General features: G+C 46.7%; 1 protein-coding gene across 7 annotated transcripts in view; it reads left to right on the plus strand.

Annotated features, from left to right (window-relative positions):
- The window catches only part of ANAPC15 (anaphase promoting complex subunit 15), a 108,104-nt gene that overhangs the window by 1,336 nt on the left and 86,189 nt on the right, over positions 1 to 20,579 (plus strand). The gene's annotated exons all lie outside the window — the stretch shown is intronic.

A 20,579-nucleotide genomic window follows, 5' to 3' on the forward strand; every position in this document is an offset into this window, starting at 1 on the left:
GGGAGGGGTGAGGGGTCAACCCCCTGAGGACACATAAGGGCCCTGCACATCTGTTACGCTGCTGTAAGATTAGCAGGGAAGAGAGGAGGAGCTTGAGGCTTTTCCGGAGCTTAATGAGGTCTTGCTCAAGACGCAGAGGGAGAGGCAGGCTGTTCCACAGGATGGAGACAGCAGAGGCAAGTTGATGCCTGCCACCTCTCTGTTTGGCAAAGCGCTTAACACACAGGGAGTTGGTGCCTGAGGAACGGAAGAGTCTAGTAGAAGAGTATATGGCCAGGAGGCGTTGAAGATAGTGGACCCCAGCCCCAGATAGCCTTGTGTGTAATACAGTGGGATTTGAATTTAATCTGTGCTGAGACGGGAGCCAGTGAAGTCTTTGTAGATTGATAGATATTTTATTTATATCGAGCTCATACACAAGTGTTTCACACCCACCCCTGTAGGGCAGGAGAGATGCGGTCCCTGGGCTTGAGGCCAAGGATAAGTCTTGCTGCCCTATTATGGGTAAGCTGGAGGGGTCGCGGGGTGGTGGAAGGAAGATTAAGGAGGAGGCTATTGCAGTAGTGTAGCCTGGAGAGAACCATAGCATGGCTGACATTGAGTCTCTGGGGGAAGAACATAGTTCTGTTATATTTACAAATACATTAACCAAAACATAAAATTGGATAATAGTTGCTGCAATGTATTACCAATACATGCTCCTACAAGGAGTAGAGCACATCATAATACAAGTTCTAGATTTTAGAGAGGTTACATTAACAGCAGATTTAGGGCAAAGGCCCCCTTAGGCAGGGCAGTTTCTAGTCAACTTGGCTCAGAGGACGAAAGACTAGAATGCGCCCCGCTCGACTGGCGCACATCACTCCCAAACTGCACCTCTGTGGCGTTAGACAAAACTCCTCAATATCGACAAATAATTGCTATATAAATGAAGCTGGTTTCATTACATTGTAATTCAAGTTCATTACAGACGAAATCTAATGTGAAAACACAGCTATTGCTGCTTAATTAAATGGTTTTTCTGTCATCTGCTCTTAAGGAAGGCCTTGCCTCAATGCAGTTTCACCAAACTGGCACACTGCGGTGTGACCAGCCTGCCTGGGTCTGAGGGCCCACTGGCACTGGGTGGCAGGTGGTCTGTTCATACCAACTAACTTGTATTTTGCAAGGGGCAATACTAGACTAACCATGAATTATTTTCTGATAGGTTATCATTCCAAAATGGACAGTCTGGTACACTCTTATTGCACCCTTTTAAAATACCCCTTAGAGTGGGAAGGTGGACAAATGGCACCAATGAGGGTTCCTGTATGCTTTGCATCAAATCACAGAGCATGTCAGGAATATAACCGTGATCAGAGATCTCTATATTTGATAAACAAAGTCTGTGATAAAAGGATTGTATGTATTCTCTAAATTAATAAGACACATGGCATGGTGCTCACATCACGGTTCACAACACTCGCCCTAACATTAAAATGTTTGTAACCATTAGCCATACATAGTTATTCGAACAGCTAAGTTTTTGATGTGTAAAATTGCAGGAACATCAGCCATTCAAACGGGGTACAAAGGCTCTTTTGATTCTTGTTTCTGGAGCATTTTAGATGAAGGGCTGGGTCTCGGTGTGAGCATGCCCAACCCCCAATACAGAAACAACTTAAGGGAATTATATCTATAGACAGGAAAGGATACCCTACAAGTGACATCTAATAAACAATGCATATTGTTCCAGTGCTTCAGCGAGTGCTGATTGGCTGAGGGATTATCGCCAGGACTGAGAAAATCTTCGCCAGGATTGAGAAAATCTTGCTTTGTTCTTTATTGGACTTACATTCGTCAAATTGGTTGGCCCCGCCCACCCTTCTCAGCCATCATACATATACAGCCTGGCGCATGCATCGCTCGAGTGCTTCAGCAAGTGCTGTTAGGCTGGGGGATTATTGCCAGGACTAAGGAAATCTTGCTTTGGTGCGTCGTGGGCTTTAACTTGGAGGTTTATCTTTGAATCCAAATACATACGGGACCAAGCACTGCATATTCTGTTGGTCTTTCCTCCTTCTAGTGCTTTCTGGGACTTTTAAATCTGTCAAATTGGTTGGCCCGCCCACCCTTCTCAGCCACCATACAAATACAGCCTGGCGTGCGCATCGTTCGGGTGCTTCAGTGAGTGCTGTTCGTGGTGAGCGGGGCGGATACTCCTTGTGGAGGCACTAAGTTTGACGCTTACTGGTATCGGTGCACCCACTTTTGAATCACTGTTGTAATTTGCTGTTTGTACGAGATTACTAAACTGGGGCTGAACAAAAACCTAATGGGCGATAACGTTGCAATCGCCTAGTCTGACCATGCCAGCGACCAAAAGAAGATGCCAGTTGAGATGCTAAATTGGCCTGTAAATGTTCACATGGAGTAATAGTAGAGACAAAGTTGATTGGTATTAAGAAAAAGAAAACCCAGACAAATACAGCTACAGAGGGTATGACATTGGGAGTGGTGGAAGCCGTATGGGGGGAAAAAAGAGGGGAGCCAAACATGGCTCAAGATAAGATAACAACATACTTTAAAGCCAGTATCTAATACTGTAAGTCTTAACACCAGAACTGTGACACAAATCCACAAAGGGAACTCAGGATTGAATAACACTGGCCCTTTGGAGGAAAACCCAATCGATAATAACTTCCTCCTGAATATGTGTATACACTTAAAAAAAACCTATACTTTGGGGTGAGGCGTTGGAGCCTGATAGCGCGGTTCCTAAACAAGATTCAGATGGGCTGAGTGCAACGAATTTAGAAATATATCCTGATTTAGAAAAAATAGCAGCTAGAGTTCACGCCTCTTTGTCTCTACTTGATGATTCTTGTATTTCTTCTGAGGATAGTTGTGAACCAGAATATATGAAATGATTGAAGCCCCTATTCACGATGTGTCATTCTGGAGCAACAACAATTTAAAGAAAGTAATAAAACAAGTAGGCTCAAATCAAATTAATGGGAGGACCATTTGGGCCCAAACAATTTTTGTTCTTCACCCACAGACAACGTAAATGCTGGGGAGGCAAGACTTCTGACTCGGGTACCCTGAAACGTGGAAGACTTTCTCTTAATGATTCATGATGACCTAGAAGACTCCTTTTGTGAACCAGATACACCACCAGCTGTGCCAAATAAAAATGACGTATTAAATAAAAAGAAAAGTACGGAAACCATCAAAGCGAAGAGGAAATCAAATGGAGGGAAGGAGAGTGGCAGTTTGAAACGTAAGAAAAGAGGATGTACTCCCACCAGTCAGGCCACCCAATCTCTGGCGTTAAGCCAAGGGGGTAAAGTAGGAGGTGTGGAGTCTACCAAACGTTTCCTCTTGATAGATGAAGAGGATTGGGTTGCCCTAATAAAACATCCATAGGTGGTGTGAAAAGAAAACAAAAAAAGGAAACCGAATAACCCTACAATCTCTAAAATAGGCAAGCAACAGGGTACTTTGGGGAAAATGGGTGTCGCACAGTGCCCCATAAGGACAAGTCTACTCATGGAAACAATTACCAACACAACCTTGAATGCTTCCAAGTCAGAAACATTGAGAATGCTGTGTACTGAGAGAGGCTTGCTTGCTTTCATTTTCATTCAGCGGCAAGGAAGGAGATGGAGAGCAGCTGACCGATGCTCCAGAGTCAACAAGGAATACTGCAGAGCTATGATCTAAGGCCTTCATGCTGGTATGGCCTCCCCCACAAATGGGGTACTGCCTTTTACTTTTAATTCACTGAGCTATCTTGCAACATTCCCTGCAAGAAAAGAAAAGCATCCTCATCTCCTTACACGTGCTGTATTCACATGTTTATCTCTGCAGTAGCTTTATGGATCTAACATGGGCCTTCTAATATGGCTGCCCTTTTTTGCCATGAGTCCCCCTGCTGTTGCCCTGGACCAGCTCCCACTCCCATTGGCTAGCTTAAACCTCCTTTAGCCAATCGATTGAGCGTGCCGTCTGCTCTAAGGTCCGCATCGAAGGCCCTGTCTGTACCTGTACGTGCCACGTGCAGAGGATCAGGTGTACCCCAATATACTGCATGCACATCGCAGCTGCAGTTATTGACTTTAAGAGCCAGCCATTCAGATGACCGCAGCAACAACCTTGGACCCATTCCTCTGGCACTCACCATTCGTTAACTAAGATAAGGCCTCAAGCCTTTCGCTAACATTGTTCCTACTAATTTGATCTATTGTGACTTTCGTTTACTCTTCTGGTGCCTCTTCACTACTGGTGAATGTGATCTCCCGCACATTGGCCTAACGCAGTGTCACATCTACACCATGTTAATGTTTGACTATTACACCCTTTGGGCTACTCTCCTGCAGTTGCCACCGTATTCTCTCCATGCAGAGAACACCTTCCATCATTTATTCTTGCCTACACTAAGCCCTACTGTGCTGACGGCCTTAACACAGCATTGTAATGCCCCCCTACCAACTTACCCTTAGCATGTGTCCCACTTGCACCCTACCCACCTGCAAAGATCACTCCATAACTTGTAACCGCACTATCTCTTACACCTTCTACCTCCGGTTCGAATTTAGCTTCTTTTTAATTGCTGTTGCCTTTGCGAATCCAGACTATTTTCAGCGGCTGTTGCCATTTTGAATTTGGCTTGCTGTAAACTGCTGTCGCCAATTCGAATTCTTGTTGCTATCTTTGGCTACACTGTTTGTTTGCTTTTTCCGCAAAACCTGGTTAGCCAGTGACTGCATTGTACTACTCCACCCTGCTGCTCCTAGCTGATCCTCCTCCCCTGCCCCCCTCTCTCTAGCTACCCCTGGCACTTCTGTTTCTCCTATATTCTCGAACCATGCTTATTTATCACCTATGTTCTGATGTAGCCGCCTCACTAAATGCCAGGTTGTAGTAAGGCCAGGCTTTTCCATATCATGCACCGGACTTTACCATTTGTAACTACTTGTTTTGATGTAGCCACCTTGCAACATGATCCCAGGCTTTTCAATATCATGAACCTGGACTTTACCATTTGTAGCCTTGTGAAATGAGGTCCGGCTTTTCCAACGTGTGTACTTGGACATTACTCCACTTTGTAATCGTTGTAGCCACCTTCTTAAGCTTAAAGCGCCCATATGCCTCAGGGTTCGGTGTGGTATATAAATGTCAAAATAAATAAATAAAGAGTGAAATGAGCCAAAGGATCCTGGATTGGCAAGAGGTGCGACTCAATGCCATTACCACAGACGAAAGTGCAGAAGGTAGTGGGGCTGCTCTCACTGACATATCCTCTGCCAGCTCTGATGCTGATGCCATGCTTGAATTCAAGAAGCAAGAACTGCTGTTTGAGCAGAAAGAGCTTTAGTTCAACATGTCAAAACTGAAAGTTGTGCAGGCAGAAACAGAAGGACAGGGATCACCAGTTGGAACTGGCCAAGCTTCAGGTTTCAATTGGCTCCTCCAACGGATCTGGACATGGGTCTGGGTCCTCCTCTCATCCACGGTTTCCTAAAGTTCTGCTCAGTGTATATGATGAGAAGAATGACATTATGGACTGGTTGACTGCATTTGAGTATGCATGTGAAGTTCAACAGGTTGTAGATGCTGACAAGATTGCATGTCTGCTCAGTCGACTACCCCATTCTGGCTGCAGTGCTATTATGGCAATGTCTAGGGCTGAAAGAGTAGACTTTGCTAAATTAAAGCAAACTCATTTTGAAGTTTGGGAAGACTCCTGCCAAAGACTTAAAGACTTGGAGTACAAAAAGAAAGAAGATAACACTTGGGTGTCCCATGTTACTGATTCCTTGAAAAACTTGACTGGATAGGTTGAAGGCTATACGGTCTCCACCTTTGAGGGTATGATTTCATTAGTCATGCTTGAACATATTTTTGCATCTTCTTCCCTTGAGCTTAAGCAGCACTTGGCTTATTCAAAGGAGTTAGATCTTAAGAAGTTAGCCATGGCAATGGGTGTCGCACAGTGCCCCATAAGGACAAGTCTACTCCCGGTAAGCAGGAGCAGGGGACAAATCACAAAGATAAAGAGGGTGGTGGATCTGATCAAACCTCCTGTCAAAAAAGCCACAAAATAAATCAAGGGTAAGTCCCAAGAGAATGTTCAGGGTAGTGGGAGTTGTCCTCCCAAGCAGAACTAGTAACAGTGCTCCAGATAAGATTTTGAGGTGGGAGTATTTTACGCATGATTTTTCAAATTAGAGCGTAAATGCAATTTCAAGAGAGTAAAAATTAGTTTTCTCCTCTGCAAGAGAGTAAAACTTATCCAACACATACGTTATGGGTATGAACACATTTTAAAAGGGTGCATGCTTTATTGTGTTGCTCACTTAGCTGTCACAGATTTGGTCTTTCAGTTGGAAATTCACCATCATGCATAAGAAGGCTATGCTGCTGACAAAAGAAATGATACATTGCCATCTAGTGGTGGAACGTATTTTTTTTAAATTAATAAATCGAAGCGAACACGGTACGCAGTACAAAATTAAATGGTCCGTATTTGCCATATTTACATGCGTAAAAGGGCAAGATACGCACGTTAACTGGTGGGACATAGGGAGGCTTACTAGTCAGCCTCCCTATGTCCCAAGACCCAGTGGATCCATTGTGGCTTGCGGAGCAAATGACCATGTGAAGGGGGACCCCATATGTAAAGTCAACACCTTGGGGGTCCCCTGTGTGAGTCTGGCCTTCCCCTCCTAGGAGGAGGAATAGATCACAGGGGCCGCCTTCTCCCCAGACACCTTCTCCAGTGGGATAGAGTCTGAGGTAGTCCTTTTTTTCCCTGGGAGCCTAAAGTCCCAGAGGCTTATGCTAGCATTCGAGATAACACTAAGCGCTACTTTAAGGATACAATGGAGTAGATACTCCTGCCCTTGGGGATAGTGGGGCCAGCTGAACAGTGGTGGTTTCTACCTTGGCAGACCCAGAGGAACTTGCCAGAGCTCCGTTGATGCCCACCAAGGTAACTGATGGCCCCCCTCTCAAGTTCCCAGTAATCACATTACCATTTCTAGTAAAATGTGCAGGCGTCAGGATTCCAGTGAGCATGCAGAGGCATGTCCCAGGTAAGTTCCTGCTGGGGAATGATCTTGGAGACCCAAGGCTAAAGGAGTCAAGAAAGGGAAAGAAAACGCCCCCCCCACCACCTAACTCACCTACCACTGAGGTGGAGGTAGTTGGCCAAACACCTGAATCTGACGAGGAAGAGGTGTTGCCTAAAATACTTAATCCACATGAGCATCCTGAACTCCAAAGTTTATTGGTTGAAAGTGGTCCTGGTCGGGTTGAGTTTAGTAAAGGCCAACACAAGTGCCCATCTTTTGGAAGGCCTAAGGAGACAGGCCTGCTCCCAGCTTAAGGGTGAACTTCTGGGAAGCACAGAATTTATTGAGAAGGTGGACTCCTCTACAGTGAGCCCACAGAGTCTACAGAATGAGACCAAAGGAGGTTGGTCGTTCCTCTTCGTGTAAGACCCTTCCTCTTGCAGCTGGCGCATGAAATGCCCCTTGCTGGTCACCTTGGCATCAAGAGAACCAAGCAAAGGTTAGCCATGCACTTCTACTGGCCCAAGATGGGGGTGCAAGTAGAAAGTCACTGCAGGAGTTGTGCCACATGCCAGTTATCTGGGAAAATTGGCACAACAATCCACGCTTTTGGTACCACTCCCAGTTGTGGGGGTACCATTGGAAAGGGTAGGCATTGACATTTGTTTGGTCCCCTTGACCCATAAACATCCTCAGGCTATAGGTCTATCCTGGTTGACCATGCCACCAGGTATCACAAGGCCATCCCATTGAAGACTGTAACTCTTAAGTCAGTTGCAAAAGCTTTACTTACTTGGCATATTTACTAGGGTTGGCTTCCCTAAATAAGTTGTCTGATAGGGGCAGCAACTTTATGTGCAAGTGTATGCAAACCACATGGATGCAATGTGAGGTTACTTGCACGTTTCCCTCAGCATATCGCCTCCAAACCAATGGCTTGGTATGACCAGAAGGCGTCCCTGGTCAACATTACACCAGGCCAGCAAGTCCTGATCATGAACCCTATACGGCCTAGCGCCTTACAGGATAAAGGGTCATGCCCTTACTCGGTGGTGGAGTCACTGGGTGAGGTTAACTATTTAGTGGACCTTGGAAGGGCTGGACAGGCTCCAAAAGTGTTCCATGTAAATAGGCTGTAGGCTTTCATCCCAAGAGTTGAAATGGCTGCACTGCTGTTGGCGTGAGATGTAGAGGAAGAAGAGTCGGAACTTCTTCCTGATCTGTCCCAGGGCAGGCCTTCAGACTGCTACTTTTAGGGTGTTTTCCCTAGCACCTTGGTGCAAACATGACCTTGACACAGGAGATGGTGAACCTACTAAAAGTAGGGGATACAGAATGTTGGATAAGCCGAGATCTTACAACAAGACAGTGTTCAACAAGATGTTAGATTTTGGGGTGATTGAACCCCCAGTAGTTCTTGATCCAGCCCTGTGGTTTTGGTTCCAAAAGCAGGTTCCTCTGAGTTGGTGTTATGTGTGGATTTCAGGGCTCTGAATGCTGTACCTAAGACGTATGCACACCCCTTGCCTAGAACTGATGAGCTGGTGGATACATTGGGTGCCCCCAAGTACCTCAGCACATTTGACCTCACTGCAGGATATTGGCAAATAGCCCTAGCAGAACATGCCAATGAGAAGACCGCATTCGCAATGCCTGTGAATCATGTCCTTAATGGGTTGGATAAATTCTGTCTTACATAGCTGGATGATATAGCAGTTTTCAGTGCCACCTGGGAGGATCATGTGAAACACTTTAAAATTGTGTTACAGGCTTTTCAGAAGGCCCACTTGACTATAAAGGCCAGTAAGTGCCGGATCGGTCCAGGTTCAGTTGTCTACCTTGGGCATGAAGTAGCTGGAGCGAGGATACAGCCCCTACCCAGTAAAGTACAAGCAGTACAAGACTTGACTACCCCCACTACACAAACCCAGGTGAGAGCCTTTTTAGGTCTCACAGGGTACTATAGAATCTGCCTGCTCTCACAACTCCTAAGAAGCCCAAGAAGGTCTCTTGGTCTGAGGATTGTGAGAAGGCCTTCAATGGCTTAAAAGGCTCATTGTGTCAGGCACCTGTTCTCAGGGCCCTAATTACCAAAGACCTTTTATTGTGCAGACTTTTGCCTCTGACACTGGGATAGGAGCTGTATTATCACAAGTAGATGAGAAAGGTAAGTAACACCCTATTGGATTCATAAGTCGCCAGCTTGAGGACAGAGCGCTCAGGGGGTCCACAGTAGAGAATTATTGTTTCTCTGTTGTGTGTGCCCTAAGGAACCGGAGGCCCTACCTCTATGGGAACCACTTCAATGTGCAAACTGACCATCCTTGAGGTCGATCTTGACCATCCAGTCCACAGGGAGAAGAGTGTCCGTGATCAGGTAAATTCCCTCCATTTTGAAATGTTGATAGACCACTAAAGAGTTGAAGGCCTGCAAATTGATGACTCGATGGAACCCCTCCTCTGGTTTTGGGACCAGGAAGATAGTGCTCAGGAATTGAGGCTTTGAACACGGCTGGTTCCACTGCCCCCTTGCAGATAAGGTACTGGATCTCTGCAGCGACTGCTTTTTGCTTGACCTTGGGGAACAAGAGCGGAAGCAGGCATGCAATCTGACATGGAGGGAAATAAAACTCTGTGGAAACCTCTAACAGTTTGTAACACAGAGGTGACCGAAGTAAGAACCTCCCACTGAGGAATAAACCTGGCTAACCTTCCCCCTAAACCTTTGTGGGAAGAAACATTTAAAACATGTGGTATTACTTGGCGCCGTCCTTGCCCTACCAGCACTTCTGCCACCATAACCTCTCCACTGGAAACCCAGTTAGGTGTAGAAGATAGTTTGGGCCCCTCGAGCAGAGGAGGAATTGTGGGGACTTCTGGCAGCATATTGCCTGGGACTGGAAGATCCCTGGGAGAAGCGGGAAAACGAGCGGGCTCTACCTCTTCCGGCCTTGTCAAAAATCCTGGGGGCGAAAACCATATGGCTGTGAAGGTATGGACATAGGCAGACAGATCCTTGATGCATCTTTCCCTAAACAAATTGCCCTGGGTGTTGGGACCTGCTCCGCCTCTGCCATGTCTGCCAATTTATCGATCCTCATGAGGTGTGTATTACGCCGTTCTCTGGAAATGGCGTTGTTGATATTGCCAAGCAGGCAAACCGCCCTCTGCACCCAGCCTCAAAGGGCCTGCACGTCTTATCAGCAATTCAGATATTGCAGCACCCTCTGCCATTTCAAAAATCTGCATCAGGGGACCCAGGATATCTAACAACCCCTCAAGGCCTTATCCACCCCTTTTTTGGGGTCCTTCCCTTTTTGGGACAAAAATGAAAGCATGAGCTGATCAATATCCGGAGTAAAGGCCACCTTATCTGGGATGACAGGCCTAGGACACTCCGAGCGGAGCTTGTTCCTATCCTCCTTAAGCAAGGGTGTCCTAACACATTGTTTCAAGAAAGATGAGACGATGTCAGACGGATGCCATTCCGCTGACCTGGGATGCTGAATTAGGGAAGGATCTAAGAAAGAAACGCCACTTTCATCCAGTAATGGGCCTCCAACCCCCTGGTAGAGCTCAACCGAGGACCCTTACGTCCTAAGTCTCTTGGGCGGGGAATCTGAGTCCTTGGCACAGAAGTGTCTCCAGTAGCCGCCCCTGACTGACCTTGCCCAGGAAGGTAAAGACTGAGGGAGATGGGACCCCCCCTCTGCAATTATTCACTTAAAAACCCTTCTAGGGGAGAGTTCCTGGCCCTGGGAACTGGGCTGAATTGTCCCTCTAAGTGCTTGGACTTTGCAGAACACTTCGGGGCATGTGTGCCGGGAATGAAGGTGCCGCCTCAGATCGAGGATGAAAATCAGAAATGTTGTTAAAGCCTTTCAAAAGCTGAGGCAAGAGTGGAGTTAAGGTCATGCAGGGCAGAATCCAGTGTAGCCTGTATTTGCCCGTGTTACAGGACGAGGGGCCTGAAGGGATTCCTCGCCTGACCCTGTGACTGAACTATGTTCCCCCCACTTGTCACTTTTCTTTGATGGTCTAACCTGTGTACTTGCATCAGCTGAAGTAGGGCCCTCGCCCCTTCTTACTGGCCACCATTATTGCACGATACAGGGGGAAAAAGAAAACTATGGGAGGATAGAAAAACAAGATATTACATAAACAATGTCTTGTGGAACACTAGGGGAAGGATGTTAAATTGTTCACACAGCGTAACTGCTGAAGAACAGTAAGGCACTGTAAGTGTGATTATTATACACACACCGCGCAGGCGTTGTGCCAAAAGTGGTTCATCTTCCCCCTCAGCTGGGGGCGGGCCGTAGGCAGCCTGAGTCTTACAGCTAACGAGAGAAAAACCACCTTGTGTTTGAAGCCTGGACGTCGAGCAGGCTTCCCGTGGGCGGGGCTACCGAACCTCTGAACATCCGCTGCAGCACCACACGCACTACTGAAGGAAAAGCGGTCTGCGCGCGTCAGACCACTAGAGGGCCTGGCCCGAGAGCGCTCGTCGCTTCGGCGACTGAGCGAGGCGAGCGTTTCCTCCTGCGGCCTCAGTAACCCTAGCTGGGTGCTAATAATGAATAAAAGTTGAAAGGCCTGATGGTAGAGGCCTCTGCCAAGGCTGTACACAGCACACCCTTCAATAACAAATGAGGCACACCACTAAGTGAACGGCACCTTAACAATTAAGCAGGGAAACTAAATGTATTATCGTAAACCTCATATTCTACAAAATATCATATTACAAAACTGACAAGAACACTTCACTAGCAGCAAAGTATACAAATGAAGGGAGTGACTCAGCTTGTGGCATCAGCAGCATAGAAAAAGGATGTGTTAAAGGAAAGGGCTTATATGGGGATGATCCCTGCCTATTGGTTGGTGGCAGGCCATGACCTATCCTCCATCTTGGTTTGGGATATTCCCTTCAGTTTGGTTGAAATACTGACTTTCAGTTTTGAAGTAAAAAAAAACTTATTTTGTGCAAAGTTTTTTTTTCTCTTTGCTTCTATGGTGTCAAGTAGTAATTTTTTTTTTTTTTTGCATAACATGAAGCCTACCGTCTTGACATAGAATTCACAATCCAGCACATAGGCAGAGCTATTCTTTGGTAATGAATCTCAATCAGCATTACTTTTTGACTGGTTTTATCATCTGTATTTGTTTCTCAGAAGAACAGTGTAAATCGAACTACATATACCAACTTTTTAGGATGGGAATGAAATATGTGGAGGAGGAGGAGAACGGGCTTGGGGTTGTGTACCAAGGCAAAAAAAGAGCAGCGCATTGTGTTGGAAAACACAAGTGCAGCATCTATGAGCCCAGCAGGCCAAGCTACCTGCATGGCTAATGCAGCCTGCCCTTCAAGAACCTCTGTCGCACAGCTTCTGCTCCCCCCCCCCGCTCTTTCAATCAAAGAAAAATCTGCAGCTGAGAACCAGCTGCTTCCAAGCATCGAAAAGTTGAGGCACAGAAGTGCTCTCTCACTAAAACTCTTTGCTTATTGCCATCATCTCTCTGAATCAGTTTTGCTCCATATGTGCTTCCTACAGACAAGCCATCTCATTATCCTGCAGTAATTTTCAGGCCCTAGCCCACGCTAGCCACCTGCCCCTCAAACCCTGATCACAAATCTGTATCTCACACTGCCAGAAAAACGAAATCCCTGAACTACACAGACGCTAAAGGACTTTGTCTCTCTTCAGAAGCACATAGAGTATAAGTGCCTAATCAGCCTCTCCATGCCGCCTGGCAGCAATTGTATCTATCCTTCCCCTTGATGCAAACCACACGGGGAGGCTCACTGCAAACACCACCAAAAATGCTACTTTTTCTTCTGCTGCATCTAGCCAGCCTGGATCTTTCAATTGCCGTACTACACACATGGTGTGTCCAAAGACTGGGACTGTGAGCCTTGTTAAAGCGACCACTGTAAGTAACTCATGGTGGCAACAGTAAAGACAGACACACGTGATCACAGTTCAAGGTTGTTTATTAAACTGTATGCATGGGTGTGAAAAACACCTTAAGCTAAACCTAAAGCTAAAATGGGAGCAAGCTATGACCATCAAATAAGAATAAGGCAGTCCTAGTAGTGTCTGGTCAAATAAAGGCCTAAACTAAAAAACCTATTGCCAGTCCTTACTACTAAATTACAAAAAGAGTGTGGGATAATGTTCATCAGAAAAGAAACAAGTGTTCATAAAATAAGTGGGGATGGTATGGTGGGGTCTCTCATCCCCACGTTATTCGCACGGGACAAGGCTGGACTCCTGAGCACAGTGCACTCCTGGGCCTTTCCAGCACAAGGCTCACAAGTCCATTCCACGATACTAGAACCTTCAAGGGCCAAGTCTCTTTTCTACAAAGTCTCTTGCATTAGAAGGCCTTCTGGATCAAAACAACAAACAAAAGTTCCTGGTGTGATCTTGCACCTTGGCGGATTGCTCTCCGCCCCTAGATCTCCCTCTGCTGGGCTCGGATCCCCCTTGCAAAGTGGGCCTCCCCCCGTCGGGTTTACTACAGCCTTTTATAACACAGTTCATGTTTTGCTCAGTTCCATCAGAAAGCAGGGGTCCCCTTTTCCCCTATCATTCTCTCGGCACTGGGTCAGAGACTTTGGTTGTACAAGGGATTTGACATGACCCTTGTAGGACCACTCTGACATCTCCTGCCAGCTTTTTTCTAGGGCCTTCTGGTACTTGCAGTTCAACTCAAAACCAAAGGGGCCAGCGAGAGTTCTTCCAATGAGCACTCCACTCCTGTGGCGCCTGACCACTCTGCAGCTGGCCCTTGTCTGGGCTTTCCCAAAAGTTGAAACACACACACACACATTCTTTCTTCTCAAGTTCCTTGCGTTCATATAATGTTGCCACTTGCAAACTTCGGCTCAACACAGTTCGGTTTGCTATCAATTTCCTCAGAATTGCTGGCTGTATTGAACCCGCTGGATTGTATTGCTTCTGAAGTCAAGGACGGTACCACGATAGCCAGCCTGCCTCCCCGGCTGTGTTATCAATGCAAGAGGGCCCCCGTGCACCGTTGACCTCTGTTCCTCCACACGCCAACTGTACCTCCCGGTCTTATGATTTCCCATTCGGAGGCTTTGCGGGTCTGAGTTGAAAAGGGCAAGGGCAGTTCCCCCTTTGTCGTCCTTCCAGGTCTCTCTGCCTTTCTCCTCCTTTTGAACTGCCGGTTTGGTGTAGCTGTTTCCTCGTGCATTGACCTTGCTCGTAGTGTGATCTCATGCTCCGCCTTTTATCCCTGTGGGGAAGGTAAAGGGCCGTCCGGTGTTCGTGGCTATTGTCAATTGCCTGGCTCAGCCTGACCCGTGTGTTGGGACATGTCCGGTAAACGGCTCTAGTGTTAGTCCGTTGTCTGTTACAGTGTGAGAAAGTGTTTGTGTCGGAAAAGGGGTGGGGGTGGAGCTTCTAGGATCCAAAAAAGGTGTTACAAGGAAGGTGGTACTGCATCTCACCTGTCAGTGTCCCACTTCTGCTCGCCGAAGACACCCCCATCCAGGGGATCCTCCCTCACTGGTAAACCTACCCCCCAGGAACTGGGTCCAATAGCATTGGCCGTGTCCTGCTGGATGACTGATCTCCGGGGACTAGCGGGTGAGACACCTTCAGGTTTCTCACATAACTCACCCTGTAAACTACCACACTGTTAATTCCTCTGCCTCCCAGGCACCTATCCTGAGTGCGGGAAACGTAACCGTCGGTCGCAACAGTATTGCTGCCAGTATCACTGCCTGCCCTGCACCTAACAGTGCCTCAAATGTGACTGTCTGCCCTGCATCTATTCTGCTCCCAACGTCACTTCATGCCTTCCTCCTAACAACAATGCTGTAATTGTATCTGTCTGCCCCACAACGAATTGTACTATTACCAATGTCATTGACTGCCATGCACCTAATCACAGCACCACTAAGGTCATCACTTGCCCTGTTGCTATGTTGCTAACAATACTGCTGCTAAAGTTACAGCCTGCGTTACACCCAGTGCTGACGCCCCTAACAGCATTGCTTGCCATGCACCCAATAACTATGGTCCTGCCCACAACCGTAATACCCATGCCAACTGCCTTACTACCCATGCCAACTGCCTTACTACCCTTAATGCAAGCACAGCGACTAACTTTCCCAGGCCAGACGGGGAAAGATTCTGCCTCATGTCAAACGACACAGATCCTATCCCCACTGCTTACACCTTTGATGCACCCAGTCAGGACTCTAATGCCAACTGTCAGGAAAGCCAACTATACAATGCAAATTCTAGTAAATGTACCGAACCTGCAAAGCTCACACTCCATGTGGCTCTGGTTAATGCCTGCTCCCTACCAGCGCATGCGCTGGACATCCATGACCTCTTAACAGACAACCTTAACACGCTTACGATCATGGAAACGTGGCTCATGCAGCCGTCTGCCCTTTCTCAGGCTATTTCGCAGGGTACACCATCCTCAGGAACGACAGATTCAACGCCACAGGCGGTGGAGTCTCAATCCTAGCCAAAGGCCACCTCTGCATGAGACCATTCAACACCTCCAACAAGAACTGTGATCTCATCTCTGTTACGATGTCCACCTCCCCCGCCTCCACAATCGCAGTCCAAGTCATTTACCACCACTGGACCCTACCCTTACCTTCGAAGAACTTCTACTCATGATGGGCGATAACATCAAACCCTTAAAGTTATTCTACTTTGTGACTTTGGGCTTGAAAGACCTCTCCCACTTACTAGCTTCCTCCATGGCCAATTCTTTGAATGCCCTTGAATTCAGCCACTGCATCAGCACGCCCACCCATGCCAAAGCCGCACCCTAGATTGGGTTGCGGACCTCAACCTCCTCATCACCATTAGATCCAACACTCCCTGTCCATAGTCTAACCATCCTATCATCCCTTCCCGAGATCCATGGCACCTTATCAAACCCACTACCGTCAATCATGACACATGGCTCTCGTAAACCTATTAGTATCGGATCCTTCCTCACTCAAAAAAGAGCACCTCTGCTCTCAGGATCCTAACATCCTCACACACCTATACTTCATGACTCTTAGCACCTGCAGTTGACACCTAGTTCTCAAAAAAACTAAACCGAATGGACATATTAACTCCTGAGTTTCCCCGACCTCCTTGAACTCAGAGCAAAGAAACGACTTGCTGAAACATCCTGGAAAAAACTCTTTCAGATGCCCTTAGGATAAACTTTACAAACAAGACATTATTCAGTTTAGCTACCACCTTCAATGCTAGAATTTCCACCGCCAAATCTGACATCGGAGGACTATTCACCATTCTCAAAGAGCTCGCAACTCCTAGCACCACACCCTCTACCCTTAGGAAAGCCAAAGAATGGTGCACCGATATTCAAAATGCTCTGCTACAAAAAATGGACACTCTACACAACCAAATCCTTGCCAAACTATCTGCCTTGAAACCCATGCAACAAGCCCCTACTGACACTCGACCTCCCACGACCAACAACTTCAGCATCCCAATGTTCTGCTTCCATAAAGTCCATGAACTGGAAACACTTCACATCCTAAAGAGTCTCAAGATGTAAATTCGACATCTGCCGTGCCGGTCTCATCAAAGATAGTGCGAAAATTAATGCCTCTTTCGAGACCGGCTGTGTCCCATCTGGCTTCAAGGAAGCCTGGGTTCCAGCCCTGGACCCGGCCCTCCCTAACAGCTACAGGTTGATTACTACAGTCCCCTTCTTAATGAAAATCCTGGTCAGAGCAGTCTATGTCCAAATCCAGCATCACCTGAAAACCAACCACATCTTGGGAGTGCAACATTCTGGCTTCCGGCCAGGCCCTGCACAGAGTCGGTACTCCTTGATCTGAAAAACCAGATTGATGAGCTCCGGTATGAAGGGGAAACCTGCCCTGTTACTACTCCTTGACCTATCAGTGGCCTTAGACCTAGTCGACAAAATTCTTTGCCATCACCTGACCACCTCCGCGTCAATCTCGCTGGAAGCCATGACTTGGATCGCCTCCTTCTTAGAAGGAAGAGCCGTAAGGGTCTTTGCGTAAAATGCAAGTGCTCCACCAGCTCCAATCAAATGTGGGGTTCCACAAGGGTCTTGTGTCTCTCCCACAATACACAATATATTCACTAAACCACTCTTTGACCACTTGGACTCCCTTGGCATAGCCTACACTAACTCTACGAATAGTTGCCTAACGATTGCCCAGGCTGTGGTAGGTGCCAGGCTAGACCACTGCAATGTACTCTTTGCTGACACGACCGCACACAACATACTCAAATTACAGACAATCCAAAATAATGCCCTTCATGCGGCATTAAACATCCCTAAAATGGAACACACCTCGACCGCTCTGAGAGCCGTCCATTGGCTCCCAATCCAAGAAAGGTTTAAGTTCAAGACCCTTTCCATCACCCACAGGTGCATTTCTGGCTCTGTCCCTCCAGAACTCCTTACACCCATCGCCTAGTCCAGCCCAAATTCAAACGTGCCAAACTGGGAGTCTCTAGCTTTCCCTGCATTGCTGCCAAACAATGGAACTCCCTCTCTCATGCGCTGAGAGCCAAAGAATTCTATTAAAACCTGGTTCTTCACATAGGGGATGAATTACCCTGTATGAACCTTTGCATGTAACACGCCACTTTTGTAATCTACCACCTGTGTCTGCATGCAACTGTATCTTTCTGACTGTATTCTTCCTTGCTTAAATGGCCACATGTAACTGGTTCCTGCAACAGAGCCTTGATGCCCCCGGATTTTTCTGCGGTTTACAATTGCAAAAATAAATGAATACCTAAATTAATGGTGATGACTGTAATAAGAAAAATAAATAGTGATGTTCTTTCATAATCCACTACAATGACGTCACAGAAGTGGTATACAGCATTCTCTCTGGCAGATATTTTTTTGGTTCTATGTGAATTGACCTTTTTTTTTTTAAAGGTCTCAAGAAAAAAAAAGACAGGTCTCTCTCTCCTGAGACCTTTTTAAAATGTGGTTTTCCTCCTTTTCAGGGGGGTTTCACCCCCATCCCCTAAACAAAGACACACAAACCATCACCCACAAACCCCCTGCCCCCCACTCCCCTAAACCAAAACACATACATACTCACAGCACACACGCACCCACACAATTGCCCGATTTCCTGGTCCTGCTCTTGTGGTCCCGCAGAGCCTGTCGGGCCCCTGCGCGCACTGGTGTGCGGCAGAGGCATGACCGTGAGCTTTAGAAAGATTGCTCTCTGGTCACGTAGCAGTCTTTCTAAAGCAACCTTTCAGTGAAAAGATCGTAAGAAAAAGATCTTTTCACTGTGAACGATTTGTTTTAGGGTGCTGTGGGATGAGGGCACTTTGGGCATCATTAAATGTTTCCTGTGGAAATACCACCAAACTAGTTTACAATTTTTACCACTTTCGGGCTAAAACCACCAGATTTAGTGGCAAAATGGAAGCGTTTATATCAATTGCTGTTGTTGTAGGACTCCATTAGGGATTTAAAGTATTTGCTGCCGGCAGCGGAGTGGAGGATAAACCTCCAGCAAGTTCTAAGATAGTTCTTCCACTTAATCACCAACATGGGATTCTACAATCTGAGAAATTGGTGGTAAAATGACTTTATTGCCATTGTGTTTCCTGCACCAACAAACCCATGTTTAGAACCTTTGTATTTTGTATGTTGTATATGGTCTCTTATGCCTCCTCTACACCCCCCTGCAATGCCTTTTCATACGGGACAGCCAAGGGTTTGGAAAAGGTGACGGGAGGGCCCTACACCAAAAATAATTATACACCTGTAGCTTTCAACTACAGGATACACTTCTTGGTTATTAAATGTCACTCATTGGAATATATCCACATGGTTGATAGCTACCGATCTATACTTTTATATATGTGAACCATTGTCAGAAGTGCAGGAGCAGGATATTGGCAAAATACCTTTTATGGCTTGTTGTACGATTAATAAATTTGCTATTCTTCTTACTGACTTCTTTCTCTGTGTTTTCAAATCTACCCAAACACCAAAATCTGTGGCTGACCAAAGGCTGAGTGACAGATAAAAGAATAATTCTGAGGCCCTATGAAACCTCAATGTAGCCCCTAGGTATCCACCTCCCGCACCCCAGGCCAGGGACAGGCCCCATGGGAACCAGTTTCTCACCCCACCGGGTCGCCGGTGGGGTGGGAAGCTGGTTCGACCAAGGAGGTTGGGTCGACCCTCGCATTTTTACCAGTTTTAAAGGCTTTTCAACCCTTGCTGCCAATCTAGACCCAAAGTTCACCCCCAAACCCGGGGAAGCAACCAAAATCAGCCGCCGCTCTCTCTGCCTCTCTTTCTCGCCCCTCTTTCAACTGTTCTTTTTCTAACTGTTTTCTTTTTCCAGGTCTTCCCTTACCCTGCCAAGCCTACATATGGGCAGGGGAGGTATTGTCCTTTTTTGTTTTCGTTGTAATTCTCAAGCATTCCATCCAGCCCCATAGTGGGCTGGATGGTACAGACGATGGTAAGTCCTTGGTAGTGTCACAATCCTACTCTCCTGCCACCCTGCACTGCTACATGCACACATTCAGAGACTCTGTTCATGGTATACTTGCAAAGTTAAAACCTGCAAACTGCCTCTGCATTTATTTACTTGTTTTACCACTGCAGTTTTGGGCCAATCTAATTTCATGTTCCATTCCGGGTTTTGGGTTAAACCAGCTGATGCATTCTGGTACATGTATGCTGTCCAAAAGGCAGCGAGCTGAAGGAAGCATGCTAAGTACATTTGTTTGCAGCAAGCTACTAAGAGCTGGGGAGGCCGTGGTTGCATTCACCTGTTCCAAGCTACTGCAGGCTAGGCTGCAGAGAGGAGAGCTGGAGAGCCCTTAATGATTAATCCCCCCCCCCTCTCTAACGTGTGAGGCGGTTTAGATTCTATTAAAGACAAGGGGGCGAGTATTATGTATTATAACATTTACTTCTGACACCACACCAGAAAATAACTTTTAAAACAAAAACAAGTTTCGTTAAATCAAACTGAAAAACAGCATTTCAGTGACAATAATGGGAGGACTCCAGAATCCAAGACTGCTAGCAACCAATGGGCAGAGATCCTCCCCCATATAAGTCCCTTTCTCTAGTATCAAATCCTCTTCTGTAGCTGCACCACATCAGACGCCATCCCTGAAGAAAAGACCTTGTAGTGCGGACAACCCAATCCATGACCAGCTCTGGGACCTTCTTATGCCTAACCATCCTGGGGCACTCAAGAAACCTCCTTGGCTGGTTCATTTCACTCCGAAGCTGCATGCAAAACTTCCAGGAAAAGGGTCATAATACTTGCCCCCTTGTCTTTACTAGAATATAAAACCCCTCTCATGTTAGTGAGGGGGATTAATCATTCTATGTCAAGACAGTAGGCTTCATATTATGCAATTTTAAAACCCTTGCATCACATTAAGTGCAACATGATCAACACACTTATGATAAAATGTTTGATTGTGGACTCTCTAGACCAATCAGCTGCTTTCAAAATTTGTT

Source organism: Ambystoma mexicanum, chromosome 2p (assembly GCF_040938575.1).
Source record: "Ambystoma mexicanum isolate Mex_15411 chromosome 2p, UKY_AmexF1_1, whole genome shotgun sequence".
Taxonomy (NCBI): domain Eukaryota; kingdom Metazoa; phylum Chordata; class Amphibia; order Caudata; family Ambystomatidae; genus Ambystoma; species Ambystoma mexicanum.